General features: G+C 40.7%; 1 long non-coding RNA gene across 4 annotated transcripts in view; it reads left to right on the top strand.

The window, feature by feature from the left end:
- LOC146830201 (uncharacterized) overlaps positions 1 to 19,205 on the top strand; it is a 57,578-nt gene extending 38,373 nt beyond the window's left edge. For 3 of the 4 annotated variants that reach the window (XR_014961133.1, XR_014961135.1, XR_014961136.1), the window contains exons 3-6: positions 17,949 to 18,049; positions 18,169 to 18,334; positions 18,490 to 18,601; positions 18,942 to 19,205. This is a non-coding gene — a long non-coding RNA (uncharacterized LOC146830201). The remainder of the gene's footprint in view (positions 1 to 17,948; positions 18,050 to 18,168; positions 18,335 to 18,489; positions 18,602 to 18,941) is intronic. The other variant, XR_014961134.1, reaches the window with a different exon arrangement.
- The last annotated feature ends 680 nt before the right edge of the window (positions 19,206 to 19,885 follow it).

Genomic DNA, 19,885 nt, shown 5'->3' with positions numbered 1-19,885 from the left:
GACTTTTCCCCTCAACGTCACAATCGGCCAGGCTTGGCTCCGCCGATAGGGACTGCATCTCCCAGCATTCCAGGGGGACCAGGTGACGCTCCCGCTGACGAGCTTTCCCGCGCCTGGAGGCGTTTAAATCTGAGGGCGGTTGCTCGTCCCGCGAGGACGCGTGCGGGACACGCCGGGCTAAGCCCGGGCAAAGGGCGGGCTCTCTGTGGCCCTCAGAGGCACTAGGAGGCCGGGCTGGGCCACGTCTAGCCACAACTGATTGAAAAAGTGGGTACTGGACTCGTATGACATATGAGAGCTTCTGTTGCAAACTAGTGAATATTGTAGCAGTATTTGGATTGTCCAGGTTACATATGTTGATTGGTGTGGTGGTTGTGTAGCACTGCGGGTAACACAGTAACTGATATATATGAGGTGTATTCTTTTATGGAGTAGGTAACTGCTGATTAACAAACGCTGATTAATATCTAGGGGGTTGTTTACATAAAGAGTGTTATGGCTACCAAACCAAAAACTAGATCTACCAAGAGTAAAGCGAGCACCCCGCTGATTACGTCAAATGGCCCATCTAACACTGATACTCTTGCCGGGTATTCTGCACCCCCAACGGCCATTGATTTAATGCTACGGAAGGTCATTGGAGCAGTAAATGGGGAAATTGAACGTACCCAGAGACGCTTATCAATGACCCCCACGCAAAACCCTCATACACAAACACACAGAAGTCCTATGCAAACCCCACAAGTAAATCTGTGTGATAGCCTGCTAGGTAACAGCCCGGATATTTCAATTGAAAATTTACCTTGTGGCCAGCAACTAATAGAGGTCGATTCACCCATTGCTAAGGTAACAAAAAAACTCAACTCTGATAAATCTATGTTGCCTAAAAGAGGCCCCAAGTTCACGCAAGCTAAGAAGCCAAAACCCTCTAATAAGGGTAGGAAGAAGCAATTAACTGAGGACGAGCCCATAGATGTAAATACATCAACTCCACTAAATCCCCCAGGATGGCTACAATCAGTCATAGCTGATTTAAAAAAACATCTAGAATCCTTCATCATTGCTCAAATAAAGCCACTCTTTAGTAAACTAGATAAAATCACTAATGAGCTTCATAAACAGGCTAAGTTGAAGGAAAGTAACTCCAACCCTACTGGAAATTTAACCTCAATTGTAAATCCCCCATCAAGGCCACTACCCATGGATAATACTAGCACTAGAAATGAGCTATGCATTACTGCCCAGGTCCATGTTCCATCTATAAGTGCAGACCAGTTACAGGAAAGAGGTCGCCCTGAAAACACTGAAGACTGTCGACTCAGAAATAAAGATCAGTCTAGTAGACCGCAGATAAAGTCAGGGCAGGTTGTGTCCCATGAGCAGGTGGATGCATGGCAGAAAGTACCTATTAGCAAGGGAAAAACCTACCCCTCCCCCCCTGGAGTAAATCTACCCCCTGAAGCAAGCCCTTATGTTGTTATTTTCGCTGGGGTTCCTGAACTCAGGGGGGGTCAAAGGTAGGTACACCTAGAGCTAAAAAACAAAATCATATACTGGTTAAATATACACAGACCGCTCCAGGGGAGGGAAAGGGGAGAAATCATCCATGTAAGAAGAGTACCATGGTTGGGCAATAGAGGAAAATACATTGAAAGGGATTGCATTATTGCAAATTTTAGGAACCCAAAGTTAGTGGAGTATATACTGGGAAATCATAACAAAAATGCAACTAGCACTATTCGAACTTTGCCTCTGGCCTATTTTTATCCTAGAAATGGCCCTGTGCACCCTCTGACTCACAATTTAGGTGGGAAAGGAGGAGGTACAGATGGAGGCTGGATAAGGAATAGTGAATACAGTTATTTTCCACTATTAAACTCGATTGGCCCACAGTGGGAGAATAGATTCAGCCCCCTCCAATCACTGGACGAAAATGATTGACTGATTAAATCAGATGTATGTTTGGTAGGGAAGGAAATAAAGACCCCCCACGGAAATAAGTGAACTAACATCAGAGGGAATGCACACATCAAATGACTTAGAAATCGGCCTGCAACGCCAGATTGGGGAGAGGATAGATCCACTATTAGAAGGGAGGGAGGTACACAAATTGGTTACCCATGGCTTAAGGCTCTCCGGGACACAGGGTCCAAGAGTGAAAATAACATCCTGGAATATTGCAGGCCTTGCTGGGAAAATAAGCAATACAGAATGGAGGAATCAATTAAGGGACTCCCATATAATAGCCCTGCAGGAGACATGGGCGGTTGAGCCGGATAATTATTATTTAGAGGGGTATAAATCCTTCTTTGTACCAGCTCGAGAGAGTAGGGCTGGTAGAGCAAAGGGAGATCTATTAATATACGCTGATGTTAACCTGAAGGGGAGATGGACTGTGTCTGCTTGGACCTCAGATAACTTGCAAGCAGTTACTTTCCAGGGACATGGGCTGAGGGTACAATTATTTAACTTCTATAACCCCGGCCCAGGAAGTGGCACTAATGCCATGTTGGAAGAATTAGATCTTAGACTACAACAGGAATCTGATCTAAGAAAAGGTGGAGATAATTTATTCGTCCTCCTAATGGGGGACCTAAATTGTCATCTTTGTGCACGTTTGACACCGGTAACTACCCATTGGGATCTATGCCCATTTGAAAAGGGCCCACATTTGGAGCACACAGTTGAGGGTATACTAATATCAAAAATATTAGGGAGACACTCATTAGTACATACCATTGACTTGGTAATCCCAGAACCGGAGGGCACCTTGATACCGACTTTTAAAGGAAGGGGATGCTCGTCTATTATAGACTATATTTTTATATCCACCTTCGCTAAACACCTGATCGGGATGATAAATACCAAATGGAGTGCCTTCAGCGCTCATAACCCTTTGGTTATAGAAATACTGTATAAAGACTATACTAAAATGAATAAACAACTGGATATTATTCTACATCCCACCGATCAGGGAAGGCGGTTAAAATGGGCAAAAATCAACGCCCCTGAATTTTATATTGCATTGGTGCAAAAGGGGAGAAAGTGGCTTGAGGAGTGTTTAGACCTCCACATAGAGGGAGCTGATTTAGTTGCCGCTTTTAGGGATTAAACGGAACGCGTTGGGAAACTACTGGTGGCAAAAGGCTCCAGAAAATTAATGACTCACCCAAGATGGTTTGATGTAAATTGTGCACGAGCACTAAGAAATCTAAAGTCAAGCCTAAAGGTAAAGCCGAGGGATATTGGGGAAGTGGCAAAGCATAGGAAAATTTATAAAACAAAGATCCTAGAAAGAAAAGCCACATTAAAAGCGGAATTATGGGCGGATTTAAGAGAGGCTGGTGAAAACAGAGACTTCACTAAATTCTGGAAGATTATAAATAGGCCCTCTCTGTATGATTGTAACACACCGGTCGTCAGCACAAATATACTCCCACAGCAATGGGTAGCCCATTTTGAGAAGCTCTATAATAATTCCAAGGTCTGTAAACAAGAAGGGGAATGGGTTGGCAGTAGGAATGAGGCACGGGACTTCATACTCACTGAGATTACGCAAGCAATTAATGGATTAACTTCAAACAAAGCACCTGGGCCAGATGGCACTCCCCCAGATTTGTATAAAAGTAATGTTGATCTGTGGGCACCTATTTTGATGAGAGTGCTAAATGTAGCCATTAAAACAGGACTCCCGAGGTCATGGTCCACTGCCTTAATAGTTCCTATTTTAAAAAAAGGAAATAAGGACAATCCCCAATGTTATAGACCTATATCACTAATTGATGTTTCGGCAAAAATTTTGGGGCGGGTGGTTTTAAATCGTCTAATGGCCTGGACGGAAGAACAGCACACAATAGTTGACACCCAGTATGGTTTTAGAGCGGGAAGATCGACCAGTGATCAATGTTTAAATTTACACTTACTGGTCGCTAAATATACTTGTGCGAGTAATGGGACCATTTACATGGGATTTATGGACCTTGCAGCGGCCTTCGACAACGTGAACAGAAGTAAGCTTTGGGAAATGATGACTTCGTTGGGGATTGATCAGGGATTGATAAACATTCTGAGAGAGCTGCACTGGAACACTACGGCGAGGGTTCGCTATAGCATGGAGGGGGGACAAACTGATACCTTCCCGTGTTCAAGTGGAGTAAGGCAGGGGTGCATTCTTGCCCCCTTCCTATTCTCACTATATATAAATGACCTAGAGGCAACCCTCGTAGCCAAGGCAGCCGATTGTCCCAGGGTAGGAAAGCGCCAAATACCAGTCCTCTTATATGCGGATGACGCGGTCCTCCTTGCTCGGACACCGCGAAGTCTTCAAATATTAATTAATGGTTTTGTAGACTTTATGGAAAAATTAGATTTGTCTGTAAACCTGACCAAGTCATTTGCGTTGATCGCAGGCAAAAAAACGATTAAAAAACCAGTGTTCAATATTGGGACCCATGTCATGGATATAGTAAATACCTTCCCGTATCTAGGTCTACTGTTTGATCATAAAAATCAATTTGATAAATTGGTGGAGGAACGCTGCTCTAAACTAGCTTCGTCATGTGGTGCAATGCTGAATTTCGCTCAAAGATTAGGCTGCTGGTCCCCCGAGCAAGTAATGACCTTATACAACTCAATAAGTATAGCCAAAGCGGTATACGGAGCAGAGGTGTGGGGCTTCAGGGATGTCAAATATCTGCAAATGGAAGAAGATAAATTTATTCGCAGAATACTGAAGATCCCACACACGATACCAGCTGAAATCGCACACTCTGAACTTGGTATCCCATACATTGCTGATTTGGTCAAAACTAAACCAGTTTTGGCTTGGCTCAGCATCTGGGCAAACCCGGATGCTGAACTAAGCAAGGAAATTCTTAATGACTGCTTACAAAGAGACAAAGGAATGTCAATCCCATGGCTGAAATATGTTAAAGTAACCCTAGAATCTGTAGGCCAGCACACACTCTTTAGCACCCCTGCTCTAATTTCAAGAAATAGTAAAACACAAATTAAAAGATTGTTGGTGGATAAAATGGAAGCCCTTAGGGAGACTAAAGCACTCACATTAAAACGCTCAGTGGTAGTGCATTGTCTAGTTAAGGAGACAGGGGGCATGGAACCATATATATTCCTGTTGCATAAACAACAGGATAGATTCTTAATGTGTTGTTTTAGGCTCAATTTGTTGCATAATATTTTATCTTATCCATCGGGGTTTACTGCAACTATTGAGCAGAAGGGTGCCTGCGGCTGCGACAACCTGTCTCCGCAGGACACCCTTCATTTTGTATTATTGTGTCCATTTTATCGTTTACCTAGACAAATGTTTTTAATTGATATTTTAAAACGTGGAAAATTTCGACATGCAAAGGTAGCCTTGTTGTTTCTTCAAAAAGCAAGCGATATGTACACTTTATGTTCAGTGATAAGCTTTTTGAAAGCTGCAGTTAGATTAAGGAACACTAGAGACTAATTCACTATTCGTACCTATATGAATTGTAACAGTTCGGCTGATGGTTATTTTTATATTGATGATATGTATAATTGTATATGTTGTTGCTTTTTTAATATGCACTTTTCATGATGATTTTTTAACCATCGAAATAAAGATTTTGAACTGAATTGCACCTTTAACTAATTTATTGAAAGACACTGATTTACAGTCTGGTAATATTAAATACAGAAATCTCTCAGTGTCTACATTGGTGCTACATGTATACATGCAATTTTCACAATGATGTTCCCATTTGTAAGAAAGACAAACAATATTTTCTATTTATACACCTTCATTTTCAAAAATGGTAAGCATATACATTAAAAATTCCTGAGCATCTTGTTAGATATTTTGTGTAAATTGTGTAGAACCAGAACATACATCCAAAAGACTACGAACATCTGAAACAGATTGTATTTTACTTCTATCTGTTGTAAATTTTTCATAAACAGAATGCAACAGAGAACAAAATCTTTTTTGCCGATTCTCCATAATTTGCTCTTGCAAACCTTCAAGATAAAAAACAACATTGACCACTACATTAGCATAGCAGTTGACACCAGAACTATTTTCAAACTGATAACCAACAATCTCTCCAACAGTGTCCAATTTCTTTTTACCTGCAATCACAACATTATCTTGTTCTTTACTTTTCTTGACACCTTCAGAACAGATTCTCTAACCTTCTTTTTCGACCAACCACACGCTTTTCAAATACAGGATATTGACCTAAATTTGGAGCATACACCCTTCTTAACCTATTATACTCAATAGACCCCTCGCCTTCACGTCCTACCGTTGTTCCATCAATGTTCCAGAAACTATTACATAAGGGAACAGCTGTTCGCGGAGAAATAACACAACCAGAGCCAGTCTCTCAAACGCCCGGCTCTCCATTCCAATTGCCTGTCGCTCCTGCTCAGGATACAGTGTGCCACACAGTCCCCCTAATCACCTGTACAAATCGCTTCGCAGTCTTAGCCGGGGAGTTCGATCCCCATGAGGAAATGCAACCCATACACCCTACTGTAACTCCGAAGAAGAGCCTAAATTAGTTAAATAATATAGGCTCTCTATCCCCACAGTCCCTCTCCCACATGGTCAAGGTACTTAGGGAGGAGGTTGGGTCTCTGAAAGCAACTATTGAGGAGCTGGTGGCTACTGTCAAACTCCTAGTTTCTAACAGTGCATCGCATACACCAACCACCTGTGCTTCATCTAATTTGCATTGCATGTCATCACTAGGAAACCATTTAGATAGTGTTGTGCCACCAGCTTCCGTCGCCCGTCCACAACGTCTTAATAAGACCCAATCTATCCCGCCCCTAGGTTCTCTTGGACTCCCTCCCCCTAACACTTCACAAAAACAATCCTACTCACAAACTGTAGAAGATCAACCAACGCCCCATTTATTCCTTCTTTAGGTGGTTACACATCTCTTCGAAAAAACGCAGAACCACCTTGTTTTACTAATCAGGCCCAGACAGTTTACATGGTCAATGTCCCCAAAATAGGCACAAAAAATGAGAACACTAAATCCCTGATAAATAAGTCCATCCACTGGCTGCGACACGTTAGGGGTTGCCGCTCATTGATCAGGGAAGACATAGCTAGAGCAAGGAGACATACGTCCATTAGCCATCTATCGGATTGTATCGAGCTTACCCTGATTAATCTCTTGGCACTCGAGTATAGAACCTGTTCTCTCGATTTTTCATCTATCCATTTCAAGCATTTTCCCACAACTACCACGGCCAGGGCCAATGATAGTGTGCAGCTATCATCTATCCCTAGTAGGTCCCTGCTTGAGGTCGTGGACTGACTAGGGCAGCCCGTTCAGTTTAGACAGGAGTCACAACATACGCCATCTCCTAACACTTTAAATGTCCTTGGCAATCTCGGAATGAATGCCACTTCTGATGTCCTCCAAACCCCTCAAAAATTTAGTATCAATAGTAATAATTTGACCAATGGCTCAAGTGATCAAGGGGCGGTAAAATCTTCTAATATTCTTGCCCCGTCACCGGCCCAACCCAAATTGAAATGTCAAAATCTTATCTGTAATAAAATCTCACTTTCGCAGTTTAAGATTCTCTCATGGAATATTGCAGGCCTTCATAGGAAAATGTCCCTACCTGATTGGAATGATTTGATCGAGGAACACCATATTTGCATGTTCCAAGAAACATGGAGTTTAGTCCCATTGTATAAATCTGGCTACGTTTGTTTCTTTAAACCTGCTGTTTCCGAGGGGAAGGCCTTCTGGAGGCCTTATTGTGTGGATTAGGATTGATATGGGCTGCCAAAATTACTGAACATCATTGGATAACTTAGATATCATGCGGCTCATGATCAAGGGACATAGATGTGGTAAAACCGTGGAGCTGTTCAATGTATATATAAGAGGTACACCTGGGGGCAAACCGTCAAATATTGTACTGTCCTTAGAACAGGAGTTAGCCAATTGTGCACCAAATTCATGTATTATGATTGCAGGCGATTTTAATTGAACTTTCGAGCCATTAGACTCAGAGGATTTGACGGGGTCAGATGAAGTGGATACCAAGTGGGGTGTCCCAACGTTAAATCTACCCCCCATTAAAAATGGTCTCAAATTGCAATCCAGATTAATGCGCTAACACTGGAATTTGGTTTAAGGGCTGTGAATGGAAGAACCCCATCTGATGTTACAGGAGCATATACATTTAATAGAATTAATTGCCCCTCACGAATCGACTATATATTAGTAGATGTGAGGTTATGGAAAAAGATACTGGATATGGAAGTGCTCCCCTCCATTGACAGTGACCATAACACACTAAGTATGATTATAGCCAATCCTTGGGTCTCCCTCTCTTCCAGTAACCAGCCCCTAGATCCCCTTATGATTACAAAAGATCTAGTGCCTTCTAACTCTAGAAGGACCCTCAAATGGCCCAAAGTTCTTGCCCAAGAACCCATTTACTTCTAGAGGCCATTGAGGAACCAGGGGGGTTAATGAAAATACCAGATTTGTATGACGGTATGACAGTTCAGATAGGAGCATATTTTATAGCAGGTAATCCAGGTAAGGCAACTAGAAGAGCTAAAAAGTGCCATACTTGGTTTAACGGGGACTGCAGACAAAAAAAAGAGGACTTGATCTTGGTAATAAAAAGTAAAAACTGTTTTTTAACTAGAGAAGCCAGAAAGGCCTACAAAATTGCAATTTACCAAGCGAAATTAGACTGGGATGAGTCACACTGGCAAGACCTAAAAGACGCAAGCATAGCCAGAGATCCCAAGCTTTTCTGGAACAAGGCCAGATGGGTCGGTAACGAAGACCCTGATGCGATTCTTAATCATATCACAGGCGAGGGTTGGTACAATCATTTTGAGAGCCTTTATTCTGAATTAGATTCTACTGACCGTGGAGCTATTTGCAGGAATTTCCATCTGATGCACCAGCCCTGGCAGGAGATAGGGTTCCCACTTTACTTTTTGCAGACAACACACTGCTTATCTCCAAAACGCCAGCAGGACTTTAAAAGCTCCTAGACAGATTTTATACTTTTTGTGAATCTAGGGGCTTGATTGTGAACACCTCTAAGACTAAGCTCATGGTGCTCAACCCTTATAAGCCTTACAGAGACAACTTTAGCTTAGATGGAACACGCTTGGCTAAAGTTCGACTACTTGGGAATAAGACTAGATGACAAAATGCGATGGAGGCATCACATTGACAAAATGCACCTAAATCATAAGCGTGCCACGGGCATATTAATTAAAGAACATCGTCTATCGTTGAGCAGACCTGTGGCTCCTGCCCTTACAATCTATGCAGCTAAAGCAGTCAGCTCAGCCCTTTATGGAGCCGAATTGTGGGGCTTTGAGAATACTGAAAGTATTTGCAGGTCCGAACACAAGTTTTTAAGAGATTTAGTGATGTTACCCAGAAGCATGCCATTGAAACCGCTGTTAACGATTTAGCGAGATTACGACCCCTGTTATTTTGGGCCCGCCTATGTCGGACCCCCGAACTAGCCAACTACACAGCCGCATTTATAGAAATTATGGCCCTAGATGTAAATAAAAGAATCAGCTGGCTAGTTAATCTTAAAAAATCCCTCGCTGCTTTAGGCTTCAAGGAGGAATGGGACACGCAAACCGCCCCTAGTAAGGCTGATCTTAAAAGACGTTACTGGGCCTGGGTTGACGCTCAAGAACACAACAACCCAAGAGTAGGAGGCTGACGGAAGAGTTTTATCTTCACAAGCAATGTACACTTTTAGAACCATATCTAGATTTTATAAAAACACCACGCGATAGAGCGTTTTATATTCAGTTTAGGGTAGGTTCACTGCCGGTCAGAGAGCTAACAGTGAAATGAAGCACCCCACATCAGACGCCTTTAGGGGGCCCCTATTGCAAAGCACCGACAGAGAGCATAGCCCATCTTATGTTTGCCTGCCCCGCTTATAAAAGTGCAAGGAAGAAATGGCTTAAACCTATCTGCAGAGAGTTGAGCACGCGTGAACACTTTACTGCTCTACGCATTTTAAAGGCTGATCCGCGGACCCTCTTTGCTTGTGGTGTTGTCAAATACCTTGGCTGTGCTTGGATTGTAAGGTTTAAATTCTTGCGCGAAGACTTGAAATGAACTATGCCCATATTTTTAGTCTTATGATTTACCTGTGATATATTGCACTGCCACTTTACTCTCGAGAAATAAACTAAGAATAACTTAAAGGGGAAAAAGGCCTTTATGACTGGAAGGGCCACAAACGAATTTTGTAATTATTGATCTAAGATTGGATTATCTTTGCAAATAATTATACTACTTAATATTGCGGGCAATTAGAATTTGATGTGCTTAATGTCTGATTGTATTTTATATTTTTAAACTGATGTTTAAATTTTTTTAATTTTTTTATGGTCTATAAAAACTGACGGATGTAATCATGGAAATGCTTTTAAGATATTCGATATCGAAATAAAGCTACTTTGACTATTATACTCTTTTACTGCAGTAACCTTTGTCTCATCAAAATCAATCAAAAACAAACCAGGTAATGTTCTGACTCGCGACAAAGCAACCTATGCCATACCCTCTTTAAATACGGTAGATCCAATGTTCACCAATGCACTGTCTACACTTAATCCCTGAGATTTATGAATAGTCACTGCATAGGCCAGAGAAAATGGAAATTGTTTCCTACGGACATATAAATCTTTAACAAGCAAAAAACGAACTGAACAACGACCAATTTCTTTAACTTCATCAATCTGATCAAATTTAATTTTCAAAAATTCAATTCCTTCTTTTTTCTGATAATTCACAAAATCCACCACTTTGCCCATTGCACCATTAACTAAACCTTTCTCTACGTCCAAATTACGCCTTAAAATTACCCAACAGTTTACACACGCATATAGTGTCTTTTCTAAACCAGCAGTTTTTGATATTTTTTTTTCTAAACAATCCTAGTTTTGATCTCAACTTACCCGTCAAAATAATAGTGATTCTTCATGCAGTATTTTATCGATGGCTTCCATTTTTACAATTTCTTCATTTTCCAGTTTTAATAATTCTTCGTTGAATATTGAACACTCACGCAGTGTTGGCATTAAGCAAATCACCAACTTATTTTTAGCAATTTCCACGTACACTTTTGCAGGAACTGCATTTTCATTTGGAACGACATTCCAAAGTAATCGACTCTCCAAAGCTTCTTTCCCTTGTTTTGAACGAATTCCAATTCTTATATCTTGAAGAATACTTCCATGTTCAGCATCATTTGCCTGTCGCATATTTGTCAGTTCTTTGTATTCCAAATTACTCCAAATGTTCACATTACCAACACTGCCAAGAGACTTTCTGGTATCTTCATGGGCAAGTGTTTTAAATACCGGTTGTCCTTTTACCAGAGTCAGTTGCAGTTGATCTCCAAAAACTATGACGTGTTTTCCTTCGAATAACATGTCATACTCTGTTTTAAGAATTTGCTGCATTCTAAATGCACAAAGGCAAGCATCAAGTTTGAAACCATGCTCACCTCATCAAATAATGAGAAGTTTCATTTTCTTCAGGACTCTTGAAACTTCACAACAAGCTTCTCCAGATAGCTTGTGGTATTCCAATTTGTTCTCATGCTCTACTGGTAGCATTAGTAAACGATGTAAAGTAATTCCTTTAATGTTATGTGCTGCCAACCCAGTTGGAGCAGTGACATCACAAGACAAATGCGACTCAGTTGTTTTTTGCAGATAACTTGTAATTACTTTAATTAAGAAACGTTTTCCTGTTCCAGCTTGACCACTCACATACATTCGGATAGGTTGAAATGATGTACATGAGCACCCTCTCTTTTCATGAAGTAATCCATGGACAATCTACTCTTTCACTTGCTGATATATATGTTTCTGTTCAACATTTAGTTGCTGTTCCAAGTTTCCTAACTGTATTGCATCTTCTTGTGCTTGATGCATTGCTGTTTCCACCTCATTCATTGCAATCGCTGCTACATTTTCAACAATTGGTTGTCCTAGTGGATCTTGACTCAGTGCAGCAGTGCAGCAGAACTTTGACCAGCAATCTCAGTTGCAATTATAGCTTCTTGATCAATTTCATCATTCAACATTTTGACATAATTTGCGAAAGCACTGCATTGTATGCTATCTTTACAAGCATTAAATGAATCTTCATACCTGGGAAAATCTCCAAGTAATTCCAGTTCTGAACGCCATGGTTTAAACATTTGCAAAAGGGCTAAATAGTAAAATTCCCTTTTGTCAGCAGTGTCGCAACTCCGTTTTCTGTGATTAATTAAATTTCCTTTCCTTTGTTTCGGAACCAATCACTCCATATTTTCCATCGTTGATGTTCCCTGTAGTATTCTGTTTAAAAGTGTAGTTTTGCAGCACTTCATAGAGACACATGTTCTCAAGATGATGACTTCTATTTGGATAGTATGTGTCCAACATATTGGTTTTCAAAATATCTGTACTTTCAGGGTCATTTTCTGCTAAATATTCAATTTCTTGAACAGATCTCAGTACCCGATTTCACATTCCTGCAAGACCTAGACTCACCCAAATGATTCTTCTACTTTTGGAATATAGACTTGCAGATGATATGCTCCAATTTCACGAAGCGATAACATCTTCAAACTGAAACTGTATAATTTCTTACTTAGAGTCTTCTCGTGAGAAATCTCTTCCCACATTTCTTTCAATTCAGTCTTTTCTGATTTAGTAATGTAAGACGTTACATATCGAGCAACAGCAATGGAATTGTCCGCAACATACTGAATATCCATGTTAGCGTTCCACATGGATAAAATAACTGGATTGTAGTCATTTATGTATTTTGATTCTTCGCTTCTTCTTAAGTTGTAGGTGTTTTTCGGAGACTTTCTTGTGATGGTATGTCATACAGCTGACATAAAACTGTTCACTCTTCCTTTGGATAATACAGGACGTGGAAATCCAAAACGCCATTTGGTATAGAACTTATCCTTTGACTATTTTCCACACCTGTGGCTTTGAAATCGTAAGACTTGTTGTTTTAAGTTTTTGTCTTCTCTGCTATTGGGAAGAGCACATGTAGCATAATCTTCAATGAAAGACAAAACAGTTTCATCTGAATCTGTTCCAAATTTGGGGGCGTCCTTGACCCATAACAACATATGTATGTGAGGAGCACCTCTTGATTGATACTCCTTTCTCCAAAAGAAATCCACAACTTCTCCAAGAGGAGGATTCTTTTTATTGCAGATGAAAGACATCATAGCTTCAAATCCATGATTGAAATATCTGCATACATTGACACGATCCAAAGAGCACAATTCTCCAGGTGTCTTGTATTCAATATTTTTTATATTGGAATTTGCCTCTCGAAGAAATTCAAGTAAATCATCTCAAGCATACTCAGCACAGCTTAGTGTAACGAACCATGTAGGAGTTCCCAAGTTCCGTAGCATACATTTTAGTTCTCCATGTCGACGATACCAATATTCATTAGTCCCACGCTGACATGCTATCAGATTAATCAACTGAGATTCTAAATGATCATCTCTCTGATGCACTTTATCCATAAAATCCTTTGCAGTTACATTTTGAAGATGCATTCCAGTTTTTAAAATGTGATTTACTGCATATGAAAGTCCAGACAAGTCACTTTCAAACAGAAGATGAAACATATAAGGGATACATTGACGAAATCTTGGATTCTGCATATAATCTTGTTGTCTGATATTCAGATGCAGGAATCTGCACAGGACGTTCATTATATCGTCCACCTTTTCCTGTTGGAAACAACTGCAGGAAACAACGAGCTTCCAAGCTCTCTTCCCATACACTCATGGGATTTTCTGTTGCTTTTTTCATTTGAAACAACTCAATCGTATTCCCCATCACCTCTTTAGAATGAAGTGGATGTACACTGTAATGTTCATAGATCTCTTCACATCTGGACATGTCCACTTTTTCAATTTGTCCACTTAATGTTTCAGTATCTTCTGCTAAATCTATTTCTTCTTCTCCAACAAACACATTTCTATAGTACTCATTATTTTTTAACAGATACAATGACGCCTTTTGCACTTTTCTAACATCCACTAACTCTTGCCAGATTTTCTTATTCTTAGTAGGAACACCATTAACTAGAATGACTAGTGGCTCATTTTCTGCATGGTCTACACCAATAGTTTCAATATTTTTCCTTAAATCTAATGGTAAATACACAACTCTTCCTTTCAATCCTTTTTGCAACTCTGTTGGAGGTAATTTACTTGTTTTGGGCTCCATACGAACAATAGCCTGAAACGGGTGAACACATTGTATGAGAATAGACTCATACGTATTTAAATCTATCAGCTCTTGAGGAATAGCAACCAACTCTAGATTATTATGAACAGCTCTAGCAGGCATTTTATTCTCATCTAATTTGTTATAACAATATTTGCAAATACGCTCCTCACATCCCAAATAAAAACAATCCTCTACAAACAAATAAGTTGCAAATTCCATCCACTTATCATTATCTTCTATTTCACTTTTTAAATACAGATTGACACCCCTAGTCTGATTTTTATAGTGACTTCGCCGACAACAAATACAAGAAACATATGGTCTTTCACCTGAAATTACCTTAAACTTTGTGATTTCATCCTTAAATTTTTCTGTAATTACGGGTTCTACATTGTCTTCAACATTTTGTTCTACTAATGTGTCAGTTTCTTCACTCTCTTGCTGAGGCCCAAAGTAACAAAATTCAATATCCTCACAGACCTGCTTCACATCTGATACTGACCAACGCAAAAGAGCACTGTTCAACTCACTTAACTTTAGTGCTGGACTTTTTGCATAATACAACCTTCTCACTAACTTCCGCATTTGAGTATGATGTACTGCCAGCATTCTGAAAAGGTGAAAAACACTTTGACAAACTTTCCTAGAAAGACAAGCCAGAGAATGACCTTGCTAACCAGTATGTTTTCTCACTCTGCAAGGGTCTAGTCCTTGCAACAGCTTAGGGGGCGATTCCGATCCTGGAAAATTTTTCTCCGTACGAATCGTATCCGGATTTTTTTCCGTCCGAATCGTACAAGTACCGTACAAACTGGCAAGTACGATTCACATGGGAAAAAATACATACGAATCGCATTGGGAAAATTCCCCCACACGTCCTCGGGTCGGAAAAAGTGTCGGACACGCCCCCGGACGATTTTACGTACGAATCGGAAAAATGAAGTCCGAGCGCGCAAGTACGATCCATCCCGTCCGTCCGATTGTACAACCGTATGGAAAAAACACCGCACGGAGCGAACCTCAATAGCAACCATGGAGACATGTGCCCGCATACGCGCCCTCCCCCCCCAGCCCCCCATATGTACGTGCTGTCCCCCCCAGCCCCCCCACGGATGGACGCGCCATACCCCCAGCCCCCCTCTGTGTATGTCCGGTGCGGACCCCCACCCCCGAATGTACGGTGCGGACCCCCACCCCCGAATGTACGGAGCGTACCCCCACCCCCGAATGTACGGAGCGTACCCCCACCCCACCCCCGAATGTACGGAGCGTACCCCCACCCCCGAATGTACGGAGCGTACCCCCACCCCCGTATGTAAATAATGTATTAATAATAAATTGCTTCGTGATCTTACCAGAAGATTTTTTCCTTTTAGCCACATTATCTTGTTCATTCAATACTTGTGGTTGATGTTTCTTCAAATAATCCTCCTGTCTCTGTTCTTTTTCTTTTTTTTTCTGGAATGATTTCTCTATTTTAACGTTGAAAAACAGTATCTGTAAAAAAGAATCACAAATAAATGTATATTAATAACTTTCAAATTTACATTATTCCATTACTGTACAAACACATTTTATATAAAAACTGACTAAGAAACTATAGCCCTGAACCACAAGTGTGATTATGGTTAAAACACTACATGCATAGTGCATACTAATTTGAAGCAGTTCATGCCCTAAAGCCTACCTCACTAAAAGACTACATGCTAATTGACTGAATGATTACAGTACTATAAGGAGACACACTGGGTGAGTAACAGGGTGTTTGCTAGAAGTGCATGAATACTAACTGGGGAATTGAAGGTGTGAAAGACAACTGTGTAGGTGATTAGAGGACTGAATGCATACTGGATAGGCATTTAAAGCAGTCCATGTGCTAAGGCCTGGCTCACTGCATGAGTACTTGGGTACTGACTGAATGATTAGAGTACAGCAAGAAGACTGCCTGGGTGTCACTAGAGGAGTGCAAAGGGAGTGACAGGATGTTTGCTGGACTGTATGGATACTGACTAGGGAATTGAAAGTGTGAAAGACAAGTGTCTAGGTGGTTAGAAGACTGCATGCATAGTGGATAGGGGTTTGAAGAAGTCCATGTGCTAAGGCCTGGCTCAGTGCATGAATACTTAGGCAGTGACTGAATCATTAGAGTACTGGAAAGAGAGTGTCTTGGTGAATTTATAAGTGTTTGGGTTTTGGCACAGTGAATGGATTAGTACATGGTGCTGAATGGGCCATTAGAGGACTGCAAAGGGAGTGACAGGGTGTTTCCTGGAAGTGTATGGATACTGACTAGGGAATTGAAGGTGTAAAAGACAAGTGTATAGTATGTTAGAACAAATGCATTGCCTGTAAATTTGCGCTTGAAGTCAAACAATTCTCCATCAATGGAGTCATGATATACTTGCAAAATCTGACCAACTGCAAAACGACAAACATCATATACGCAATTTTATGTCCCTGCAATAAAACATATGTAGGCGAGACATCCAGATCAATGGCAACACGACTTACGGAGCATAGGTCGGCCATCAGGACAAAAAAGCTGCAAGCACCATTGGTGCAACACTTTGTTGATCTCAACCATACGACAGAGGACCTACGATGGTTAATTTTAGAAAAGATCAATAATAATGGACCGCAAGGGACAGAAATCCGTAAAAGGAGGGAAGTATATTGGATATTCTCCCTCGACACTTACAAAAGAGGGCTCAATAATGAAATTCCATGGAGCCAGGTGATTCGCTTCAATAACTAGCGAATGGGCATATTAGACAAAAGTAAAAAATCGCGGGACATATAGTCTGTTGCCCCAGGTAATTCCAGGCTCAAATATCAACTTCAATATGGCACAACAAGGCACGGGGTCATTTTTCATACTTGGGAAGGTGCTCATTTACCATTCTACGGACCACTTTTTGCGGCCCGATTTGATCCCCATAATCGCAATGATGAAAATAGTCATACCTAGGATATCCTTCTATTACTGCGCCCTGTTTTGGTGAATTTTGCGTTAAGAATCTCAAATCAGGAAACACTTTGGTCAACAAATGGCCTTTTACCTTCTTAACTTCTTTATTACCCACTCGATACCACACTAGCGCAATATGGCGCACGGTTATTCACTTTGTAGACGTTAATAAGGGTCTGCATCTATCAGTACATACCGCTGGACGCTATAGGGTAAAGCGCGCAGTTGCTGACCTATCGGTGAGAAGCGGCGGGGTTATAGGTGAACTCCGGCACACTGGTCCTGTCTCTACGGCCCCCACAGAAGCGGAATCAGTGGCCGATAGTTTGTTTGAATGAGGATCTACTGAAACAGGTAAGGACGCTCTCACCTTCAGCTTAACAAGTTGTTAATCGTGTCCCGAGGTCTAGTTAGCCTTTTAAAGGACCAAGATACAGAACTCTCTGGTCCACCCGAGTGCGCACGCATAACAAGGGTTTTTGGGGAACTACAATCCCCAGGGCAGTTTTCATATCGGAAGAACCATCAAACAGAAGTTTCCTCTGAGGCATCACGCCATATTGTCAGACAGGATATGAACTTAAGCATTTAATAAGGTATATGACTGACACATTGTTAGACAAGACACGCATGGAAAAGTTTAATAGCGTATTTCACATCAACAACCTAAAACATAGTTTTCTTTCCCCATTGCAGATCGTAAATCTGTGCTCCAAAATAGAAGCAGTGATCTCCACAAAAAAACTCTATGCGAGACCCTCGACAGGCAGATTTTCGGGACTGCAGGACGTGACTTAGTAAGTGTGTACGCTTTTTCTCGATCACGCACGAAGGGCTATAAGACACAAAAGAGCTGGGCATTCTTCCATTATTTTCCCTCACAATGCCTTTTTAACGTTTCCTCTTTTCCTTTTAGACATGTCTTGCCAGCAAAGATTCCATCACATCAGTCACGTCTGATCCCTGGTAGAATACCTGTATATGATCAACAATACCGGTTATTAAGCATAGCCCCAGGAACAGTGGAGGACAACACATTGATACATTTGACATAAGGGACCCCTGAGACTCAGGAACGTTAGGTAATGCAAGTTCGATTCCACTTATGTATATATAAATACAAAGCGTCTTTCTCTTGGCGAGGTAATGTGCCATGAGGATAGATACTCTCTGCTTTCTTTTTGAAAATAAGGGGTAGCGCAAAATTTGAGTTGAATAGTTCATTTTCCATCCACAGACACAGTGGCGCAGGTTCTGGCCAGTCTGCGCTGACATACAGAACAAGGTGTATCACCTGGTTGCTCAAGTTTAATGCTTTAAACCCTCCACACCATTTTAGGTGCCACAAGGTATGTTATCTATAGGGCCTTTACAGCTCTATAGTCAGTTCATCTTTACAAACCAAGACTATCAAGGTTACAATATATCCAGTTTTCAACACATGGGTAAAGCGGGAGGTTCACATATTAAATTATTTTTTTTTTTCACATATCCTATGTCTCCTACATACCGGTTGGAGACATTATGAATTTGATAACCAAACTAGAGTTAGTTTTTAAAAATGTGTAAATAATATAGGATGAATGTATATGTTGTTATACTTTTTCGTCATTTATGAGTGTACTTTGAGTTGCCATCATTTGTATAGAAGAGTTCATAGTTTGTTTGTTTTTTCTTGTCATGTTATAGGAGCTAATGAATAATGGCCACCTGAGGAAGGCGGAACGCCGAAACGCGCGTAGATTCAATAGAGCCATGTTCAAAAAAACATTTCTTCTGTGATATCAAATAGCATGTAAATTGGTCAATTAAATATACAATGATTTAATACCCTCAATATGAATATTTTTGTATAATAAGTACCGAAAAAAGAAAAAAAGAGTAAATGATACATGATATGTTTGGATGTTAATAGGTACATGAATTGTTAAGCAATAAAATAAAAATATAGAAACCAAAAAAATTTCAGTTTGGGGTTATACTTGATCTTCACGACAACTCAGTGCACGGTTTTAAACATTTAACTCTAATCGTTTTTCAATTCCTTTACTGTGTTTGAATAAGTTTCCTATGCATGAATTCGCAATTAGTATGTTAGAACACTACATGCATACTGCATAGACATTTGAAGCAGTCTATTTGGTAATGAATGGTTCACAACATAAGTACTTGGAAACTGACTAAATCATCAGACTACTTCTAGGACAGTGCCTGGGTAAAACTTTTAAATTTTCAGTTCTGCCACAGTGGAGAGAATAGTACATGGTACTGCACCTTAGTGTCAAACCCTGACTTATTTTATCAATGCATAAGCAAAGACTAGCTACCAATGCTACTAAAACTTGACAACATGACCGGTTTTAAAAGAGTTATCTGTCCGAAAATACACGATGTTACCCAATCCTTCTCTCACAGTGGTTCCCAAATGCACACAGACTCACTGTGTGACTCTAGACAACAACCACTATCCCTAGAAGTTTACCAACACTCATTCACTACTGTGGAAGTGGTAAGGGAACTGCACACAATCTACATATTTCAGGACTGCCTTTTGTGTCAAAGCCTGACTCATTTAATCAAAGCATAAGCAAAGACTGGCTTCTAATGCTACTAAAACTTGACAACATGACAGG

The sequence above is a fragment of the Triturus cristatus genome, chromosome 5_1, assembly GCF_964204655.1.
Source record: "Triturus cristatus chromosome 5_1, aTriCri1.1, whole genome shotgun sequence".
Lineage (NCBI taxonomy): Eukaryota > Metazoa > Chordata > Amphibia > Caudata > Salamandridae > Triturus > Triturus cristatus.
Note: the sequence above shows the minus strand (reverse complement) of the source record. Positions and strands in the feature narration are given on the sequence as shown.